Raw genomic sequence first — 23,333 nt, 5'->3', positions numbered from 1 at the left:
TTTGAGTATAGGAACAGGAAGGTCTTACTGCAGTTGTACAGGGCCTTGGTGAGGCCTCAACTGGAATATTGTGTTCAGTTTTGGTCTCCTAATCTGAGGAAGGACATTCTTGCTATTGAAGGAGTGCAGCGAAGGTTCACCAGACTGATTCCCGGGATGGCTGGACTGACATATCAAGAAAGACTGGATCAACTGGGCTTGTATTCACTGGAGTTCAGAAGAATGAGAGGGGATCTCATAGAAAAGTCCAGAACCAGGGGACATAGTCTAAGGATAAGGGGTAAGCCATTTAGAACTGAGATGAGGAGAAACTTCTTCACTCAGAGAGTTGTTAACCTGTGGAATTCCCTACCGCAGAGAGTTGTTGATGCCAGTTCATTGGATATATTTAAGAGGGGGTTAGATATGGCCCTTATGGCTAAAGGGATCAAGGGGTATGGAGAGAAAGCAGGAAAGGGGTACTGAGGTGAATGATCAGCCATGATCTTATTGAATGGTGATGCAGGCTCGAAGGGCCGAATGGCCTACTCCTGCACCTATTTTCTATGTTTCTATGTTTTTCTATGTATCCATGTAAGCGTTTGGTACTAGCATGTGATGTGTCATCGTACGGGGTCGGGTGTGTATTGCAGCAAGCTAATGAAATTGGGAAATTGCAACCGGTTGCTTATGCATCCAGAAGTCTGTCTAAAGCCGAGAGGGCCGACAGTATGATTGAAAAAGAAGCGTTAGCGTGTGTTTACGGGGTAAAGAAAATGCATCAATATCTGTTCGGGCTCAAATTTGAATTGGAAACCGACCATAAGCCGCTTATATCCCTCTTTCCTGAAAGTAAGGGGATAAATACGAATGCATCGGCCTGCATCCAGAGATGGGCGCTCACGTCCACATACAACTACGCCATCCGCCACAGGCCAGGCACAGAAAACTGTGCCAATGCTCTCAGTAGGCTGCCATTGCCCACCACAGGGGCGGATATGGCACAGCCCGCAGATTTAGTTATGGTAATGGAAGCATTTGCGAGTGAGCAATCACCTGTTACCGCCCGACAGATTAGAACCTGGACAAGCCAGGACTTACTGTCCTGAGTAAAAAATTGTGTGCTCCACGGGAGTCGGTCTAGTGTCCCATTAGAGATGCAGGAAGAAATAAAGCCGTACCAGCGACGCAAAGATGAAATGCATATACAGGCAGACTGTCTCCTATGGGGTAATCGGGTAGTGCTGCCAAAAAAGGGCAGGGACACTTTCATTAGTGATCTCCACAGTACCCACCCAGGCATCGTAATGATGAAAGCGATAGCCAGATCCCACGTGTGGTGGCCCGGTATTGATGCAGACTTAGAGTCCTGTGTGCACAAATGTAATACATGTTCCCAGTTAAGCAATGCATCCAATGAGGTGCCACTAAGTTTGTGGTCCTGGCCCTCAAACCATGGTCCAGGGTCCATGTCGACTATGCAGGCCCATTCTTGGGTAAAATGTTCCTTGTGGTTGTAGATGCGTACTCCAAATGGATTGAATGTGTGATAATGTCGGCAAGCACGTCCGCTGCCACCATTGAAAGCCTACGGGCCATGTTTGCCATGCATGGCCTGCCTGATGTCCTTGTAAGTGACAATGGGCCGTGCTTTACCAGTGCTGAATTCAAGGAGTTCATGACCTGCAATGGGGTCAAACATGTCCCATCTGCCCCGTTTAAGCCAGCATCCAATGGTCAGGCAGAACGAGCAGTTCAAACAATCAATCACAGCTTGAAAAGGGTAACTGAAGGCTCTCTGCAGATTTGCTTATCCCGAGTCCTGCTCAGTTACTGCACAAGACCCCACTCGCTCACTGGGGTTCCTCCCGCTGAACTGCTCATGAAAAGGGCACTAAAGACAAGGCTTTCATTAGTCCACCCTGATCTACATGAACAGGTAGAGAGCAGGCGGCTTCAACAGAATACATATCAGGCGAAATGAGATAAATGATCCTGTATTTGTTTTGAACAATGGACAAGGTCCCAAGTGGCTTCCTGGCACTGTTCTGGCCAAAGAGGGGAATAGGGTGTTTGTGGCCAAACTCTCAAATGGACTCACCTGCAGGAAACACTTGGACCAAACCAAACTCAGATTTACGGACTAGCCAGAACAACCCACAATAGACTCCACCTTTTTTGACCCTCCAACACACACACAAGTGGTAACTGACCCAGCGGTTGACCACGACGCAGAACCCATCACCCGCAGCAGCTCAGCAGGAATCAGCACCCCCAGCAGCCCAGAAAGGCCAGCTGTGCAGCAGCCCAGCGAGGGCCCAACAAACGATTCACCAAAACCAGCATTTGCACCGAGATGATCAACCAGGGAAAGGAAGGCCCCAGATCGACTCACATTGTAAATAGTCACACTATTGACTTTGTGGGAGAGTGTTGTCATGTATGTAAACCTGTAAATACCATGTCTAACCACCAGAGGGCTTATCCCCTGGAGTCCCAAGGGATCCCACAATACCTTGGGAGCACCTGTATATAAGGCAGCCTCACAGACTGGAGAGGCACTCTGTAATAAAGGACTAAGGTCACACCTTACTTTGAGCTTGCAGTATCTTGTCTGACTCTTTATTCAAGACATAGCCCAAATTTGTCACTGAAGAGATATTGGGACAGGTGACCAAAAGCTTGGTAGCGAGGCAGAAAGATTTAGGGAGGGAGTTCCAGAGCTTAGGGCCCAGGCAACAGAAGGCACGGCCACCGATGGTTGAGCGATTATAATCAGGGATGCTCAAGAGGGCAGAATTAGAGGAGTGCAAATATCACAGGGGGTTGTGGGGCTGGAGGAGATTACAGAGATAGGGAGGGACAAGGCCATGGAGGGATTTGAAAACAAGGATGAGAATTTTAACCAGCAGCCAATATAGGTCAGCGAGCACAGGGGTGATGGGTGATCGGAACTTGGTGCGAGTTAGGACACGGGCAGCCGAGGTTTGAGTGCGCTCAAGTTTACGTAGGGTAGAATGTGGGAGGCCAGCCAGGAGTGCGTTGTAGTAGACAAGTCTAGAGGTAACAAAGGCATGGATGAGGATTTCAGCAGCAGATGAGCTGAGGCAAGGGCGGAGACAGGTGATGTTACGGAGGTGGAAATAGGCGGTCTTGATTATTCTGCAGATATGTGATCAGCACTTGACCGAGGAATCGGCACTGGACAGAGGGATCAGTACATGACCGAGGAATCGGCACTGGACAGAGGGATCAGTACATGACCGAGGAATCGGCACTGGACAGAGGGATCAGCACTGGACAGAGGGATCGGCACTGGACAGAGGGATCGACACTGGACAGAGGGATCGGCACTGGAGAGAGGGATAGGCACTGGACAGAGGGATCAGCACTTGACCGAGGGATCGGCACTGGACCGAGGGATCGGCACTGGACAGAGGGATCAGCACTTGACCGAGGGATCGGCACTGGACAGAGGGATTGGCACTGGACAGAGGGATCAGCACTTGACCGAGGAATCGGCACTGGACAGAGGGATTGGCACTGGACAGAGGGATCAGCACTTGACCGAGGGATCGGCACTGGACCGAGGGATCAGCACTAGACAGAGAGATCAGCACTGGACAGCGATCGGCACTAGACCGAGGGATCAGCACTGGACAGAGGGATCGGCACTGGACAGGGGGATCGGCACTGGACACAGGGATCGGCACTGGACAGAGAGATCGGCACTGGATAGAGGGATCGGCACTGGACAGAGGGATCGGCACTGGACAGGGGGATTGGCACTGGACACAGGGATCGGCAGTGGACAGAGAGATCGGCACTGTATAGAGGGATCGGCACTGGACACAGGGATCGGCAGTGGACAGGGGGATCGGCACTGGACAGAGGGATCGGCACTGGACAGAGAGATCGGCACTGGATAGAGGGATCGGCACTGGACAGAGGGATCAGCACTTGACCGAGGGATCGGCACTGGACAGAGAGATCGGCACTGGACAGCGATCGGCACTAGACAGGGGGATCGGCACTGGACAGAGGGATCAGCACTTGACCGAGGGATCGGCACTGGCCAGCGATCGGCACTAGACAGGGGGATCAGCACTGGACAGAGGGATCAGCACTGGACAGGGGGATCGGCACTGGTCAGAGGGATCGGCACTGGACAGAGGGATCAGCACTTGACCGAGGGATCGGCACTGGCCAGCGATCGGCACTAGACAGGGGGATCAGCACTGGACAGAGGGATCAGCACTGGACAGAGAGATCAGCACTGGACAGCGATCGGCACTAGACCGAGGGATCAGCACTGGACAGAGGGATCGGCACTGGACAGGGGGATCGGCACTGGACACAGGGATCGGCACTGGACAGAGAGATCGGCACTGGATAGAGGGATCGGCACTGGACAGAGGGATCGGCACTGGACAGGGGGATTGGCACTGGACACAGGGATCGGCAGTGGACAGAGAGATCGGCACTGTATAGAGGGATCGGCACTGGACACAGGGATCGGCAGTGGACAGGGGGATCGGCACTGGACAGAGGGATCGGCACTGGACAGAGAGATCGGCACTGGACAGAGGGATCAGCACTTGACCGAGGGATCGGCACTGGACAGAGAGATCGGCACTGGACAGCGATCGGCACTAGACAGGGGGATCGGCACTGGACAGAGGGATCAGCACTTGACCGAGGGATCGGCACTGGCCAGCGATCGGCACTAGACAGGGGGATCAGCACTGGACAGAGGGATCGGCACTGGACAGAGGGATCGGCACTAGACAGAGAGACCGGCCCTGGACAGAGGGATCAGCACTGGACAGGGGGATCGGCACTGGTCAGAGGGATCGGCACTGGACAGAGGGATCAGCACTTGACCGAGGGATCGGCACTGGCCAGCGATCGGCACTAGACAGGGGGATCAGCACTGGACAGAGGGATCAGCACTGGACAGAGAGATCAGCACTGGACAGCGATCGGCACTAGACCGAGGGATCAGCACTGGACAGAGGGATCGGCACTGGACAGGGGGATCGGCACTGGACACAGGGATCGGCACTGGACAGAGAGATCGGCACTGGATAGAGGGATCGGCACTGGACAGAGGGATCGGCACTGGACAGGGGGATTGGCACTGGACACAGGGATCGGCAGTGGACAATCGGCACTGTATAGAGGGATCGGCACTGGACACAGGGATCGGCAGTGGACAGGGGGATCGGCACTGGACAGAGGGATCGGCACTGGACAGAGAGATCGGCACTGGACAGAGGGATCAGCACTTGACCGAGGGATCGGCACTGGACAGAGAGATCGGCACTGGACAGCGATCGGCACTAGACAGGGGGATCGGCACTGGACAGAGGGATCAGCACTTGACCGAGGGATCGGCACTGGCCAGCGATCGGCACTAGACAGGGGGATCAGCACTGGACAGAGGGATCGGCACTGGACAGAGGGATCGGCACTAGACAGAGAGACCGGCCCTGGACAGAGGGATCAGCACTGGACAGATGGATCGGCACAGGTTAGGGGGATCGGCACTGGACAGAGCAATCGGCACTGGACAGAGCGATCAGCACTGGACAGAGCGATCAGCACTGAACCGAGGGATCAGCACTGGACAGAGCGATCGGCACTGGACAGGGGGATCAGCACTGACAGCGATCGGCACTGGATAGAGGGATCAGCACTGGACAGAGGGATCAGCACTAGATTGAGGGATTAGCACTGGACAGAGGGATCAGCACTGGACAGAGGGATCGGCACTGGACAGAGGGATCAGCACTGGACAGCGATCGGCACTAGACCGAGGGATCAGCACTTGACCGAGGGATCGGCACTGGACAGAGAGATCGGTACTGGACAGAGGGATCGGCACTTGACAGGGGGATCGGCACTGGACAGAGGGATCGGCACTGGACAGGGGGATCGGCACTGGACAGAGCGATCAGCACTGGACAGCGATCGGCACTAGACCGAGGGATCAGCACTGGACAGAGGGATCAGCACTGGACAGAGGGATCGGCACTGGACAGAGGGATCGGCACTGGGCAGAAGGATCAGCACTTGACCGAGGGATCGGCACTGGACAGAGAGATCGGCACTGGACAGAGGGATCGGCACTGGACAGAGGGATCGGCACTGGACAGAGGGATCAGCACTTGACCGAGGGATCGGCACTGGACAGAGAGATTGGCACTGGACAGAGGGATCGGCACTGGACAGGGGGATCGGCACTGGACAGAGAGATCGGCACTGGACAGAGGGATCGGCACTGGACAGAGCAATCGGCACTGGACAGAGCAATCGGCACTGGACAGAGCGATCAGCACTGGACAGAGCGATCAGCACTGGAAAGGGGGATCAGCACTGGTCAGAGGGATCGGCACTGGACAGAGGGATCGGCACTGGACAGAGAGATCGGCACTGGACAGAGGAATCGGCACTGGACAGAGGGATCAGCACTGGATAGAGGGATCGGCAATGGACCGAGGGATCGGCACTGGACAGAGGGATCGGCACTGGACAGAGGGATCGGCACGGGACAGGGGGATTGGCACTGGACAGAGCAATCGGCACTGGACAGTGCGATCAGCACTGGACAGCGATCGGCACTATACCGAGGGATCAGCACTGGACCGAGGGATCAGCACTAGATCGAGGGATTAGCACTGGACAGAGGGATCAGCACTGGACAGAGGGATCGGCACTGGACAGAGGGATCAGCACTGGACAGAGGGATCGGCACTGGACAGAGGGATCGGCACTGGACAGAGGGATCAGCACTGGACAGAGGGATCAGCAGTGGACAGAGAGACCAGCACTGGACAGCGATCAGCACTCGACAGAGGGATCAGCACTGGACAGAGGGATCGGCACTGGACAGAGGGATCGGCACTGGACAGAGCGATCGGTACTGGACCGAGGGATCAGCACTGGACAGAGCGATTGGCACTGGACAGAGGGATCGGCACTGGACCGAGAGATCAGCACTGGACAGAGCGATCGGCACTGGACCGAGAGATCAGCACTGGACAGAGCGATCAGCACTGGACAGAGGGATCGGCACTGGACCGAGAGATCAGCACTGGACAGAGCGAATGGCACTGGACAGAGGGATCGGCACTGGACCGAGAGATCAGCACTGGACAGAGCGAATGGCACTGGACAGAGCGATTGGCACTGCGCAGTGTGCACTCCAACATGCTGTGTCACAGAGCAGTGAAAGCTTTGTGCCCCAAATCGTTGCCCTATCTGTTGTTGGTTGGAGCAACAGGTAAAGCAGGAAGGGGTGCCACACTGTCAAAATGCCTGGCTTCTGAAGGAAAAATGCTGGGAGCGTCCCTTCCCACCCACCATTAGCAGAGACCAGGAATTGGAGAGCGAGAGAAAGAGAGAGAGAGATGTAGTAGGAGTATGACTCTACTTGAAGGAAAGTCAACAGTGCATGTCTCACATTGCAGGACCCCTGTGGATTCACTCTAAGCACTGCCTGCTATATTTTATGTGCAGGGTAATGAGGTAAACAACAGTGTAGCTGGTTTTGCCTGGTGAAGAAAAAAATAATCGATTTAAAGATCGTATTTATAAACCTCACAGAGGCACCCTCATGTGCTCAGCAATCCGTGGCAACACAATCCTAGCCTTGGCTTTTAACTGCAAATATGTAGCTGGCCGATTTAATGCATAATACATAATCTAGGCCGACACACCCAGTGCAATATGGAGGAAGCGCTGCACTGTCGGAGGGGCAGTACTGAGGGAGTGCTGCACTGTCGGAGGGGCAGTACTGAGGGAGTGCTGCACTGTCGGAGGGGCAGTACTGAGGGAGTGCTGCACTATCGGAGGGGCAGTACTGAGGGAGTGCTGCACTGTCGGAGGGGCAGTACTGAGGGAGTGCTGCACTGTCGGAGGGGCAGTACTGCGGGAGCGCTGCACTGTCTGAGGGGCAGTACTGAGGGAGCGCTGCACTGTCGGAGGGACAGTACTGAGGGAGCGCTGCACTGTCGGAGGGGCAGTACTGAGGGAGTGCTGCACTGTCGGAGGGGCAGTACTGAGGGAGTGCTGCACTGTCGGAGGGGTAGTACTGAGGGAGTGCTGCACTGTCGGAGGGGCAGTACTGAGGGACCGCTGCACTGTCGGAGGGGCAGTACTGAGGGAGCGCTGCACTGTCGGAGGGGCAGTACTGAGGGAGTGCTGCACTGTCGGAGGGGCAGTACTGAGGGAGTGCTGCACTGTCGGAGGGGCAGTACTGAGGGACCGCTGCACTGTCGGAGGGGCAGTACTGAGGGAGCGCTGCACTGTCGGAGGTGCCGTCTTTTGGATGTGATGTTAAGCCGAGACCCCGTCTGTCCTCTTCGGTGGATGTAAAAGATCCCACGCCCACTTTTTCGAAGAGGAGCAGGGGAGTTATCTCCAGTGTCCTGGGGCAAGATTTATCCCTCAACCAACATCATTAAAAACAGATGATCTTATTATTTTACGCATTGCTGTTTGTGGGAGCTTGCTGTACGCGAATTGGCTTCTGCATTTCCCACATTACAACAGCGACTACACTTCACTGCGTTGGCGGTGAAATGCTTTGGGACTTGATGAGGTTGTGAAAGGAGCTCTATAAATGCAAGTTATTTCTCTCTTTTAAGGACGTTTGGCCTTACCCTGGCACGGATTGAGCAGATCTATCAGTCCCTGTTCTCTGTTTACTCGATCAAACCTTCCAGGAAGGAAGGAAATACAAAAGGAATATTGTCCAGGAGTATTAGCATAAATAAAAGGAGGTCAGTGCAAAAGTATTTGCATGCAGGGTTTATAAAAATATAGTATTATCATTATTCATGGGTAATACATTATGAATAAATGTAATTCTGAAGATTATTATAGTTGGTGACAGCTTTTAATATGCACAGCACTGAATTTCATCCAGCGCCACTTAAAATATATTTCAGACTTTTGTGCAGTGGGACATGAGCTTCTGTGCCTGTATCTCATTTCTCTCTTCTCAAAATTTTAATTGATTAGCAAGTTGACAGGTTTGCAAAAAAGAAAAGAGGGGAAAACATTACTCAGACAAAATAATCCTCGTTCTTTCCTTTCCCCACACAGTCACAAATTCTTCATCTTCAAGAATTAATTTTTAATGTGAAGGTCTCGAAAGTGAAGGAATAAAACGAACATCTTACCATCCGTAGAAAGACCCTGTACAGAATTTGTTCTATTATAAATGTATGCGTCGTTCTATTGTGAATGTATAAGTGAGTCAGTTTTGGAGCATTTTGTTGGGTTGAAGACAGCCTGGTGGAAGAGCGCCAAATTCGCTTGTGTTTGGTCAAATTGGAAACAGAAAGTTTGTTCAGTTAGCGAATCAATTTCATTTGTTGGGGGGGTACTGTACCTTTGTCCGACAGATTCATACAGGCCAGCGTGGTGTGTGGGGGGGAGGGGGCGGTGGGGATGCCAGGTGGGGGCACAGGGCAGGGCAGGAGGTGGAGACAGGAGGGGTGGGGACTCCGGGAGGTGGGGCAGGGGGTGAGTACGCCGGGAGGCGGGGCAGGGCAGAGGGTGGGGACGACAGGGGGGGGGGGGGGGGCGGGATGCCTGCAGGGGGGGTTGGGGTGGGGGGCAGGGGATGGGGACACCGGGAGTGAGGTCCCGGTTTCCGCTGTATGGACAGGATCACACACAGTTGCACACCATGGCTGAAGGAGCGCTCATCGTATGGCAGGACGGAGGGAGCACAGAGGAGCACAGAATCCAAAGTTGGAGAAGCACGAGATGTGAGACTGGAGAGGGATGCTCAGGGAAGTTAGAGCGAGACAGTGAAGGGTTTGGAGAACAGAGGAACATAAGAAATAGGAGCAGGATTAGGCCATACGGCCCCTCGAGCCTGCCCCGCCATTCAATAAGATCATGGCTGATCCGATCATGGACTCAGTTCCACTTCCCTGCCCGCTCCCATAACCCTTTACTCCCTTATCACTCAAAAATCTGACTATCTCCAGCTTAAATATATTCAATGATCCAGGCTCCACAGCTCGCTGGGGCAGAGAATTCCACAGATTTACAACCCTCTGAGAGAAGAAATTTCTCCTCATCTCAGTTTTAAATGGGCGATTATTCTGAAACTATTTCGAGATTCCCCCATGAGGGGAAACATCCTCTCTGCATCTACCTTGTCAAGTCCCCTCAGTATCTTATATGTTTCAATAACATCACCTCTCATTCTTCTAAACTCCAATGGGGACAGGCCCAACCTGCTCAAACTTTCTTCATAAGTCAACCCCTTCATCTCAGGAATCAACCTAGTGAACCTTTTCTGAACAGCCTCCAATGCAAGTTTATCCTTCCTTAAATTAAGAGACCAAAACTGTACACAGTACTCCAGGTGTGGCCTCACCAATACTCTGTACAGTTGTAGCAGGACTTCTCTGCTTTTATACTCCATCATCCTTGCAATAAAGGCCAACATTCCATTTGCCTTCCTGATTACTTTCTGTATCTGCACACTAACTTTTTGTGTTTCATGCACAAGGACCCCCAGGTCTCTCTGTATTGCAGCATTTTGTACATTTAAATAATAATTTGTTTTCTTATTTTTTCTGCCAAACTGGATAATCTCACACTTTCCGATGTTATACTCCATTTGCCAAATTTTTGCCCACTCACTTAGCTTGTCTGTATCCCTTTGCAGATTTTTTGTGTCCTCCTCACAATTTGCTTTCCCACCCATCTTTGTATCATCAGCAAACTTGGCTACATTACACTCGGTCCCTTCATTCAAATCATTACCATAGGTTGTAAATAGTTGAGGCCCCAGCACCGATCCCTGTGGCACCCCACTAGTTACTATTTGCCAAGCGGAAAATGACCAATTTATCCCGATTCTCTGTTTTCTGTTAGTTAGCCAATCCTCTATCCATCTCCAACCCCGTGAACTTTTATCTTGTGCAGTAAGCTTTTATGTGGCACCTTAACGAATGCCTTCTGGAAATCCAAATACACCACATCCACTGGTTCCCCCTTATCCATACTGCTTGTTACATCTTCAAAGAACTCCAGTAAATTTGTCAAACATGATTTCCCTTTCATAAAACTATGTTGCCTCTGCTTGACTGAATTATGCTTTTCCAAATGTCCTGCTACTGCTTCCTTAATAATGAACTCCAACATTTTCCCAACGACAGATGTTCAGCTAACTGGTCTATAGTTTCCTGCTTTCTGTCTGTCTCCTTTTTTAAATAGGGGCATTACATTTGCTTCCAATCCGTTGGGACCTCCCCAGAATCCAGGGAATTTTGGTAGATTACTACAACCAATGCATTCACTGTCTCTGCAGTCACTTCTTTTAAGACCGTAGGATGCAAGCCATCAGGTCCAGGGGACTTGTCCACCTTTAGTCCCATTATTTTACCGAGTACTTCTTCTCTCTGCAAGATCCTACAAATCCCCTGGGAGGACAGACGCACCAACATTAGCGTCCTCGTCCAGTCCAACATCCCCAGCATTGAAGCACTGACCACACTTGGATCAGCTCCGCTGGGCAGGCCATATAGTTCGCATGCCAGACATGAGACTCCCAAAGCAAACGCTCTACCAGAACTTGTCCACGGCAAACGAGCCAAAGGTGGGCAGAGGATACATTGCAAGGACACCCTCAAAGCCTCCTTGATAAAGTGCAACATCCCCACTGACACCTAGGAGTCCCTGGCCAAAGACCGCCCTAATTGGAGGAAGTGCATCCGGGAGGGCGCTGAGCTGCTCGAGTACCGTTGCCAAGAGCATGCTGAAATCAAGCGCAGGCAGCGGAAGGAACCTGCGGCAAACCTGTCCCACCCTCAACGACTATCTGTCCCACCTGTGACAGGGACTGTGGTTCTCGTATTGGAAAGTTCAGCCACCTAAGAACTCATGCTAAGAGTGGAAGCAAGTCTTCCTCGATTCCAAGGACCTCCGATGATGATGATGATTGTTTTATGTTCCTTCCTCCCAATAGGCCCTTGATTATCCACTATTGGGATGTTTTTAGTGTCTTCTACCGTGAAGACCGATACAAAATATTTGTTCAAAGTCTCTGCCATTTCCCTGTTCCCCATTATTAATTCCCCAGTCTCATCCTCGAAGGGACCAACATTTACTTTAGTCACTCTTTTCCTTTTTATATACCTGTAGAAACTCTTACTTATCTGTTTTTATATTTCTTGCTAATTTACTTTCATACGGCTCAATTTTCCCCGGTGACTTGCGCTGTTTTTTTGGGGCAGGTCATTTTTTTTGGCCGAAGTTAAAAAAAAACACAGTTCCCCCAATCAATTTGCATCACCGTAACTCAATTATGATTTTTTTAGGTTAGGTTTTTTTTCAGCCAAAGGGGACGTAACCTGCCACGCAGGCCAATTCTGGCCATTTGGGCAAGTTTGGCCAGCTGAGAGTTACTCCAGTTCTTCTTAGGCCAGCGTTTGTGGCCTCTGCAGAAAAATCTTCCAGAGAGTTAAAGAAATTGGCGCAGGTAAGTGCAGCAGATGCCCGGACAGCAGGAAAATTGAGCCCATAATCTATCTTCCCTCTCTTTATTATTTTTTTAGTTGTCCTTTGCTGGTTTTTAAAAGTTTTGCAATCCTCTAGCCTTCCAGTAATCTTGGCCACACTGTATGCCATTGTTTTCAATTTGATACCATCCTTTATTTCCTTAGCTAGCCATGGATGGTTATCCCTTCTCTTAAAGTCTTTCCATCTCATTGGAATATATTTTTGTTGAGAGTTATGAAATATCTCCTTAAATGTCTGCCACTGCTCATCAACTGTCCCATGCTTTAGTCTATTTTCTCAGTCCACTTTAGCCAACTCTGCCTTCATACCTTTGTAGTCTCCTTTGTTTAAGCTCAGGGCACTGGTTTGAGATCCAACGTTCTCACCCTCAATGCTATGATCACTCTTTCCTAGAGGATCCTTAACTAGGTGATCATTTATTAATCCTATTTTATTGCACAGATCAAGATAGCTTGCTCCCTGGTTGGTTCTGCAACGTACTGTTCAAGGAAACAATCCCAGATACACTCTATGTATGATCTCTTCCTCAAGGCTACCCTGGCCAATTTGATTTGTCCAATCAATATGAAGGTTAAAATCGGCCATGATTATTGCTGTACCTTTTTTACAAGCCTCCATTATTTCCTGATTTATACTCTGCCCAAATGTGTAGCCACTGTCAGGGGGCCGATAGACTACGTCCACCAGTGACTTCTTCCCCTCATAATTTCTTACCTCCACCCAAACTGATTCTACATCTTGATCTTCTGAGCCAATATCGTTTCTCACTGCTGTACTGATCTCCTTTATTAACAGAGCTACCCCACCTTTCTGTCTGTCCTCCTGAATTGTCAAATACCCCATAATATTTAGTTCCCAAGGACAAGGCTGAGGACTTTGAAGTTGACATGCAGGGGGGACATGGAGCTTGGCAGATATGAGCTTGATGGGCGTGTGGCTATGGGATTCTGGATTAACTCCTACATTCCAACAGTGGCTACACTCCAAAAGTACTTTATTGGCTGTAAAATGCTTTGGAATGGCACTATTGAAATCCAAGTCTTTCTTTCTTTTATACATCTTACCCCAAGGATTGATTTTAGAATATCCTGTTTGCAGGGCTCTCCTCTTCATAACTTGGCAAACTTCACTACAATCCGAAATCTGAGGTCCTCCTTCACACAAAGTACAGGCTGCTTCAGAGGGATCAAGTGCTTAATTTTCCTGAACTACTGAAGCTTAATCTTTCTGACTGTTGACGCCTGATTTGTGCGGGAGCCAATGGAAAGATTCCTTGTCAACTTCCAACGGGCCGGCTACAAATTCCTGTCCATAAAATGACCATTCCCCTGGTTAAACACTGTGCTCTGCACTGACCATTCCCCTGGTTAAACACTGTGCTCTGCACTGACCATTCCCCTGGTTAAACACTGTGCTCTGCACTGACCATTCCCCTGGTTAAACACTGTGCTCTGCACTGACCATTCCCCTGGTTAAACACTGTGCTCTGCACTGACCATTCCCCTGGTTAAACACTGTGCTCTGCTTTGACCATTACCCTGGTTAAACACTGTGCTCTGCACTGACCATTCCCCTGGTTAAACACTGTGCTCTGCACTGACCATTCCCCTGGTTAAACACTGTACTCTGCACTAACCATTCCCCTGGTTAAAAACACTGTGCTCTGCACTGACGATTCCCCTGGTTAAAAACACTGTGCTCTGCACTGACGATTCCCCTGGTTAAACACTGTGCTCTTCACTGACCATTCCCCTGGTTAAACACTGTGCTCTGCACTGACCATTCCCCTGGTTAAACACTGTGCTCTGCACTGACCATTCCCCTGGTTAAACACTGTGCTCTGCATTGACCATTCCCCTGGTTAAACACTGTGCTCTGCACTGACCATTCCCCTGATTAAACGCTGTGCTCTGCACTGACCATTCCCCTGGTTAAACACTGTGCTCTGCACTGACCATTCCCCTGATTAAACGCTGTGCTCTGCACTAACCATTCCCCTGGTTAAACACTGTGCTCTGCATTGACCATTCCCCTGGTTAAACACTGTGCTCTGCACTGACCATTCCCCTGATTAAACGCTGTGCTCTGCACTGACCATTCCCCTGATTAAACGCTGTGCTCTGCACTAACCATTCCCCTGGTTAAACACTGTGCTCTGCACTGACCATTCCCCTGGTTAAACACTGTGCTCTGCACTGATCATTCCCCTGATTAAACGCTGTGCTCTGCACTAACCATTCCCCTGGTTAAAAACACTGTGCTCTGCACTGACGATTCCCCTGGTTAAAAACACTGTGCTCTGCACTGACGATTCCCCTGGTTAAACACTGTGCTCTTCACTGACCATTCCCCTGGTTAAACACTGTGCTCTGCACTGACCATTCCCCTGGTTAAACACTGTACTCTGCACTAACCATTCCCCTGGTTAAAAACACTGTGCTCTGCACTGACGATTCCCCTGGTTAAAAACACTGTGCTCTGCACTGACGATTCCCCTGGTTAAACACTGTGCTCTTCACTGACCATTCCCCTGGTTAAACACTGTGCTCTGCACTGACCATTCCCCTGGTTAAACACTGTGCTCTGCACTGACCATTCCCCTGGTTAAACACTGTGCTCTGCATTGACCATTCCCCTGGTTAAACACTGTGCTCTGCACTGACCATTCCCCTGGTTAAACACTGTGCTCTGCACTGACCATTCCCCTGATTAAACGCTGTGCTCTGCACTGACCATTCCCCTGGTTGAACACTGTGCTCTGCACTGACCATTCCCCTGGTTAAACGCTGTGCTCTGCACTGACCATTCCCATGGTTAAACACTGTGTTCTGCACTGACATTCCCCTGGTTAAACACTGTGCTCTGCTCCATCATTTAATACGATCATGGCTGATCCGATCATGGACTCGGGTCCACTTCCCTGCCCGCTCCCCATACCTTTTACTCCTTTAGCGGTTAAGAAATTTATGTCTTAAATATATTCAATGTCCCAGCTTCTACAACTCTCTGAGGCAGCGAAATCCACAGATTTACAACCCTCTGAGAGAAGAAATTCCTCCTCATCTCAGTTTTAAATGGGCGGCCCATTATTCTAAAATTATGCCCCCTAGTTCTAGTCTCCCCCATCAGTGGAAGCATCTTCTCTGCATCTACCTTGTCAAGCCCCCTCATATTCTTATACATTTCAATAAGATCACCTCTCATTCTTCTGAATTCCAATGAGTAGAGGCCCAACCTACTCAACTTTTCCTCATAAGTCAACCCCCTCATCTCCGGAATTAACCTAGTAAATCTTCTCCGAACTGCTTCCAAAGCAAGTATATCCTTTCGTAAATATGGAAACCAAAACTGCACGCAGTATTCCAGGTGTAGCCTCACCAATACCTTATATAGGACTTCCCTGCTTTTATACTCCATCCCCTTTGCAATAAAGGCCAAGATACCATTGGCCTTCTTGATCACTTGCTGTACCTGCATACTAACTTTTTGTGTTTCATGCACAAGTACCCCTAGGTCCCGCTGTACTGCAGCACTTTGCAATCTTTCTCCATTTAAGTAATAACTTGTCTTTGATTTTTTTTTTGCTAACGTAAGTGCCCACCTCTGTATGCGGGCTGATGCATTCGCATTTATGGCCTTGTTGTCAGCCAAAAGGGACATTAGGGGTTTGTGATCTGTCTCCAGCTCAAATTTCCTGCCAAACCGGTACTGGTGCATTTTTTTTACTACATATACACATGCTAACGCTTCCTTTTCTACCATCCCGTGGCCCCTTTCTGCCTGCGACAGACTTCTGGAGGCATAAGCTACCGGCTGTAATTGACCATTGGCATTCACATGCTGCAACACACACCCAACCCCATAGGACGACGCATCGCACGTTAAAACAAGTTTCTTACACGGGTCATATAACCTTAACAGTTTATTGGAGCATAACAAATTGCGTGCTCTATCAAAAGCCCTTTCCTGGCTGTCCCCGCAGACCCAATCACGATCTTTGCGTAGGAGCACGTGTAGCGGCTCTAACAGTGTGCTCAATTTGGGAAGAAAGTTACCAAAATAGTTCAGGAGCCCCAGGAACGAACGCAGCTCCGTCGTGTTACGGGGTCTGGGTGCTCTCTGGATCGCTTCTGTTTTGGACGCAGTAGGTCTGATCCCGTATGCTGCTACCCTCCACCCCAGGAATTCTACCTCTGGAGCTAAGAAGACGTATTTCGCCTTTTTCAGTTGCAGCCCTACCCGGTCCAGTCTGCGTAGCACCTCCTCCAGATTGTAGAGGTGTTCTTCAGTATCACGACCCGTGATGAGGATGTCGTCTTGAAAAACCATCGTCCTTGGAATCGACTTGAGGAGGCTTTCCATGTTTCGCTGAAAGATCGCGGCAGCCGAACGAATCCCGAATGGACATCTGTTGTACTCAAACAACCCCTTGTGTGTCGTGATGGTGGTCAGCTTCTTCGACTCACTCGCCAGCTCCTGGGTCATGTAAGCTGAGGTCAGGTCCAATTTTGAAAAAAGTTTGCCACCGGATAGTGTCGCAAAGCGGTCCTCCGCTCTCGGTAGCGGGTACTGGTCTTGGAGTGACACCCGATTGATGGTGGCCTTGTAATCACCACATATCCTGACCGACCCATCCGCCTTGAGCACCAGCATGATCGGGCTCGCCCAGTCACTGAATTCGACTGGCGAGATGATGCCTTCCCTCAGCAGGCGGTCTAATTCGCATTCTATCTTTTCCCACATCACGTACGGCACCGCTCTGACCTTGTGGTGTACTGGCCTGTGTCCGGGTTTATGTGGATCACTACCTTAGCCCCCATGAAAGTGCTGATGCCGGGTTGAAATAATGTGTCAAATTTGTCCAGGACCTGTGATCATGATACTTGCTCCACAGAAGAAATTGCAATGACATCGTCCCATTTCCAGTTCATGATAGCAAGCCAGCTCCTCCCCAGTGGTGCGGGACCATGCCCCGGGACAATCCAGAGTGGCAACCTGTTCTCCGAATCTTTGTGGGTCACGACTACCGTGGTGCTGCCTAGCACTGGAATGATCTCCTTTGTATATGTCAGTAGCTGTGCGTCAATCGGCAATAATTTTAGCCTCCTGGCCTTGGACACCCACAACCTTTGAAACTGTTTGATACTCATCGGGGACTGGCTGGGCCCTGTGTCTAGCTCCATTAATACTGCAATGCCATTGAGGGGCACTTTCATCATTATCGGTGGCAACCTGGTATATGAACTCTGTATGTGCTCCACATGAACTCACTGAACTTCAGCTTCCAGCGATTTCCCCCAGTGTTCATTTGGCCTCGTAGGGCTTACATCCTGCCCGTCCTCCTCGTACATCAACCTGGCTGCAGGCTTCCTGTAAATAGGCGCCAAGTGACCGCTGACGTTGCAGTTTCTGCAGGTATATTGCTGATACCTGCAAGCTCTGGCTGGATGTTTGCCTCCAAACCTCCATGAGCTGGAGGCCCCGTTGTTGGAAACAAAAGGTCTATTACTACCAGTTGATCGTCTCTGACTGTCTCTGTAACTGTCCTTAAGCACACCATTAACAGGTGTTGAGGCCCCATTACTGGCCGCATTGTCCATTGCGATGGCATGAATCACCGTTCAGCTAGCCATTGTCTCTGTTGAATTCCCCCTTTGGGTTCGACAACATGCTGGGGCATGTTCAATTGCCCTTGGCTGCCTAGAGAACTGTGTGCCGCGTTAACAATGTTGAATCCCTGGTCGTTTGCCGCATTTGAGCCAAGATTTCTGTCATACATCATTCTGGTCTCTTCCTCCCCTGAGATAAATGTCTGGGCTATCAGAGCCGCCGCTTCCAAGGTCAAGTCTTTGGTCTCAATCAGTTTCCTGAAAACCCCAGCATGCCCAATGCCCTCAATAAAAAAGTCTCGCAGCATCTCCACTCTGCATGCACCTGGGAACTTACATAGGCTCGCCAGTCGCCGGAGATCTGCCACGAAGTCTGGAACGCTTTACCCTTCTCGCCGCCGGTGCGTGTAAAACCAGTGTCTCGCCATGTGCATGCTGCTCGCCGGTTTAAGGTGTTCCCCGATCAACTTACTGAGCCCTTCGAACGTCTTGTCCGCCGGCTTCTCTGGCGCTAGAAGGTCCTTCATCAGGGATCCACAAACCGTCAGGAGATGAGCCCTGCGTTTGTCGGCCGAATCCTGTCCCAACTTTTCCTTAGTGACAAAACTTTGCTGTAGTCTCTCAATAAAGTCGTCCCAATCATCACCAACACAGTACCTCTCTTCTGTGCTACTCGTGGCCATGCTCGCATGGTTTAAATCCCAGTTTCTCGTCGCCAATGATATGTCCTTACTATACAGTATAAATGCACATGAGGTCCATACTTGAGAGAAGGTCACTCTGTGACCAGTTACCTTTATTACCAACACCTCAAGTGATGAAGGTGGGTGGAGCTTCCCCTTTTATACCTGAAAGTCCAGGTTAGGAGTGTCTCCCACAAGTTCACCCCTTGTGGTCAATGTTCTCAAGGTGTACAACTTAGGTCAGCTTATACATTATACATGGGTTACAATGATAGTTGAATACATGACAAGAAGCACTATTGGCACTAATGTATGACCTCATCTCTCTTACGTGGAAGGAGGAGAACATACCAGGAGATCGCAGAGATGTCGTAATGTGACCATCTTCAAAAAAGGGGATAAGTCCGACTGCGGTAACTACAGAGGAATCTCCCTGCTGTCGGCCACTGGGAAAGTCATCACAAGAATCCTCCTCAACCGTGTTCTCCCTGTGGCTGAAGAGCTCCTCCCACAGTCGCAGTGCGGATTCCGTCCACTATGGGGTACAATGGAGATGATCTTCACTGTGCGACAACTACAAGAGAAATGCAGGGAACAGCACCGACCCTTGTACATGGTCTTCTTTGACCTCACAAAGGCCTTTGACAATGTTAACCGCGAGGAACTGTGGAGCGTACCCCTCCATTTTGGCTGCCCTCAAAAGTTTGTCACATCCTCTGCTTGCTCCACGATGACATGCAAGCTGTGATCCTGACCCAACGGATCCAGCACTGACCCAATCCACATCCGGACCGGGGTCACGCAGGGCTATGTGTTCGCACCAACGCTCTTCTCGATCTTTCTTGCTGCAATGCTCCATCTCACTCTCAAAAAGCTCCCCGTTGGAGTGGAACTAAACTATAGAACCAATGGGAACTTGTTCAACCTTCGTCACCTCCAGACTAGATCCAAGACCGTCTCATCCTCTGTCATCGAAATACGGTACGCGGACAACGCTTGGGTCTGCGCACACTCAGAGGCTGAACTCCAAGCCATCGTCAATACCTTCACCGAGGCGTACGAAAGCATGGGCCTTACACTAAACATCCGTAAAACAAAGGTCCTCTACCAACCTGACCCCGCCACACAGCACTGCTCCCCGGTCATCAAAATCCACGGCGCAGCCTTGGACAACGTGGACCATTTTCCATACCTCTGGAGCCTACTATCAGCAAGGGCAGACATCGATGAAGAGGTACAACAGCACCTCCAGTGTGACAGCGCAGCCTTCGGTCGCCTGAGGAAGAGAGTGTTTGAAGACCAGGATCTCAAATCTGGCACCAAGCTTAGGGCAGTAGTGATACCCGCCCTCCTATATAGCTCAGAGACGTGGACTATATACAACAGACATCTCAGTGCTGGAGAAGTACCACCAACGCTGCCTCCGCAAGATCCTGCAAATTCATTGGCATTGGATAGGCGCACCAACATCAGTGTTCTCGATCAGGCCAACATCCCCAGCATTGAAGCACTGACCACACTCGACCAGCTCCGTTGGGCGGGCCACATCGTCCACATGCCCGACACGAGACTCCCAAAGCAAGCGCTCTACTCGGAACTCCGACATGGCAAGCGAGCTCCAGGTGGGCAGAGGAAGCGTTACAAGGACACTCTCAAAGCCTCCCTGATAAAGTGCAACATCCCCACCAATACCTGGGAGTCCCTGACCAAAGACCGCCCTAAGTGGAGGAAGAGCATCCGGGAGGGCGCTGACCACCTCGAATCTCGTCGCCGAGAGCATGCAGAAACCGAGCGCAGGCAGCGGAAGGAGCGTGTGGCAAACCAGACTCCCCACCCACCCTTTCCTCCGACGACTATCTGCCCCACCTGTGACAGAGACTGTAATTCCCGTATTGGACTGTACAGCCACCTGAGAACTCACTTTTAGAGTGGAAGCAAGTCTTCCTCGATTCCGAGGGTCTGCCTATGATGATGATGATAAGCGCTGTGCTCTGCACTGACCATTCAGTCCTCTGTTGAGACACCAAGGGCAGTGGGGCAGCTAGTGATGTGGAGCAATACACGACGCCCATCTTCTATCCGCGAGCTTTAGTCTGCTTTCTTGGTTGATCATTTACAGGGAATTATTTTGAATTTACATCCATTCAGCCCAACTGTCTGGTGTTTATGCTCCAGACAAGCCTCCTCCCATCCATACTTCAACTCACCCAATCACCATATCCTTATATTCCTTTCTCCCTCATGTGTTTATCCAGCTTCCCCTTAAATGTGGGAGCGAGTTCCATATTCTCACCCCTCTCTGGGTAAAGAAGTTTCTCCTGAATCCCCATTGGATTTATTAGTGACTGTCTTATCTTAATGGCCCTTAGTTTTGAACTCCCCAAAAGAGGGAACGCCCGTCCTATCGAACCTCTTCATAATTTTAAAGACCTCTATCAGGTCACCCCTCAGCCTTCTCTTTTCTAGAGTAAAGATACCCAGCCTGTTCAGTTTTCCTGATATACATAACTTCTCAGATAAGTTCTTTATCATCCTTGTAAATATTTGTTTTTACTCTCTCAAGTGCCTCTATACCCTGTTTGTAATCCAGAGAGAATCGCAGTGCTCAGTACTGCATGTGGAAACTCAGCCTCTGCTTCCTCTGTATCTCCTGCAGTTCTATTGAGTTATTTCTCTCTCTTCCTTTATCCATCCTCCTCTCTCCATCAGGGAGCACAGAAAAGAATCAAATCAAGTTTATTTTTGTTCTGACTTTCTTTCTGTCCCTAAACTCTCTCTTCCCGTTTGATGTTTCTTCATCTCAGTCGTTCCCTCGCCGGCGACTCACGAGGCGGCCATATTTAATCTGACCCGGGTCCTCCTGCATTGCGTTGCGGCCATTCAGCTCCAGGCCACACGGCCCGCCCCGGAGCCCAAACTTCGACTAACTGTGTCGCAATACCAGCCACCAGTGCTACTATTTCAGGGATTTTGTCTGCGCTCCACACACAGGTTTTTGGGAAATCCATCTTTGCTTTGGGGAATCAATCCATCTCTTTCCTCTGTCTTCTATCCCTGTTTCCTATTCCCACCAATGCTCTCTATTCATATTCCGATATTCCAAACCATCCTTCTCCAGACACTTCTTTCTGTTCTTTTCTTTCTCTCTCCATCTCTTTTTATTTCCTTCCTTGCCTCTCTATTCCTAATCTCTGCCCTCACTATCCAAATGGTCCCATTCCCTTCCTCCCATTTCCCTATTCCATAACTCCCTTCCCTAACCTCTCACTCCACATTCTCTTTCTCCGTGCTGTACTTCCTATTGCCTTCCTCTCCACCCTATCCCCTTCCTATTCCTAGTTTCACCAGTCGAACACTGCCATGACATCGAGTGCAGTTACTGATTCTTCTCCTGGCACTCAGCTCTTGTGTCCACATCTGAAGCAACATCTGGTTTGCATAAAGGCGCTGACAAAACTAATCATGGAGAGAATCATGCTCAGCTTGGCCCCTTCCTCATCAATGCCCACTTGTCTCTCGATAGAAATCAGGAGCAGGTATTCGAGCACCATGTTACAATCACTTCACTGGCCCAAACTTACCCTCACATTACGACCTCTACTCCGATCCCAACTGTCTGTACAGCAATGCACACAGTGTCCATAATAAAACAAGAAGCAATCATGCATTGCGAGGAACCAGGAATAATAGGGATTACTGAGACATGGCTACAAAAAAATCAGGACTGGGAATTAAACATTACAGGTTATAACATATTTAGAAAAGATAGAGAGGGAGAAGGGGAGGTGGAGCTGCTGTACTTATTACGGATAACATAAGGGCAGTAGAAAAAGGGACGCAGTTATCAGCAAGACAAAGATAGAATCCATATGGATAGAGATAAAAGATAATAAAGGATCAATCACACTATTAGGTGAAGTCTACATACCACCTAATAGTAGAAGGGCGGTAGTGGAAGAAATATGCAGACAAATTACGGAAATGAGTAAAAAAACATAGAATAATTATCATGGGCGATTTCAACTACTCTGATATCAATTGGACAGAAGAGGTAGGTAAAGGGGGAAAGGGAATAGGGTTCCTACAATGGGTACAGGATTCCTTTCTAATCCAATATGTGAAAAGCCCAACAAGGGAGGATTTGCTGTTGGATCTAGTAATGGGGAATGAACCATAGCAGATAAGAGAACTAAAAGCAGGGTAACATCTAGGCAATAGTGACCATAATATAATACGCTTTAAGATGATACTTGAGAAGGACATAAGTTTGACGAAAACCAGGGTAACAGATTGGAGAAAAGCTGATTTTGAGGGGCGGAGAATAGAACTTGGGATAATAAAATGGGCAACAATATTGACAAACCACGAAGTAGAACAGCAATGGGAAACATTTAAAACGGTGTTCAACAGAGTGCAGGAAAAATATATTCTGCTAAAAGGAAAGAACAAACTAAATATTAATGAGACTCCATGCATGAATAAAGGCATATGGGAATAATTGAGGGCAACG

Source organism: Pristiophorus japonicus, chromosome 11, assembly GCF_044704955.1.
Source record: "Pristiophorus japonicus isolate sPriJap1 chromosome 11, sPriJap1.hap1, whole genome shotgun sequence".
Taxonomy (NCBI): Eukaryota; Metazoa; Chordata; class Chondrichthyes; family Pristiophoridae; genus Pristiophorus; species Pristiophorus japonicus.
Note: the sequence above shows the minus strand (reverse complement) of the source record.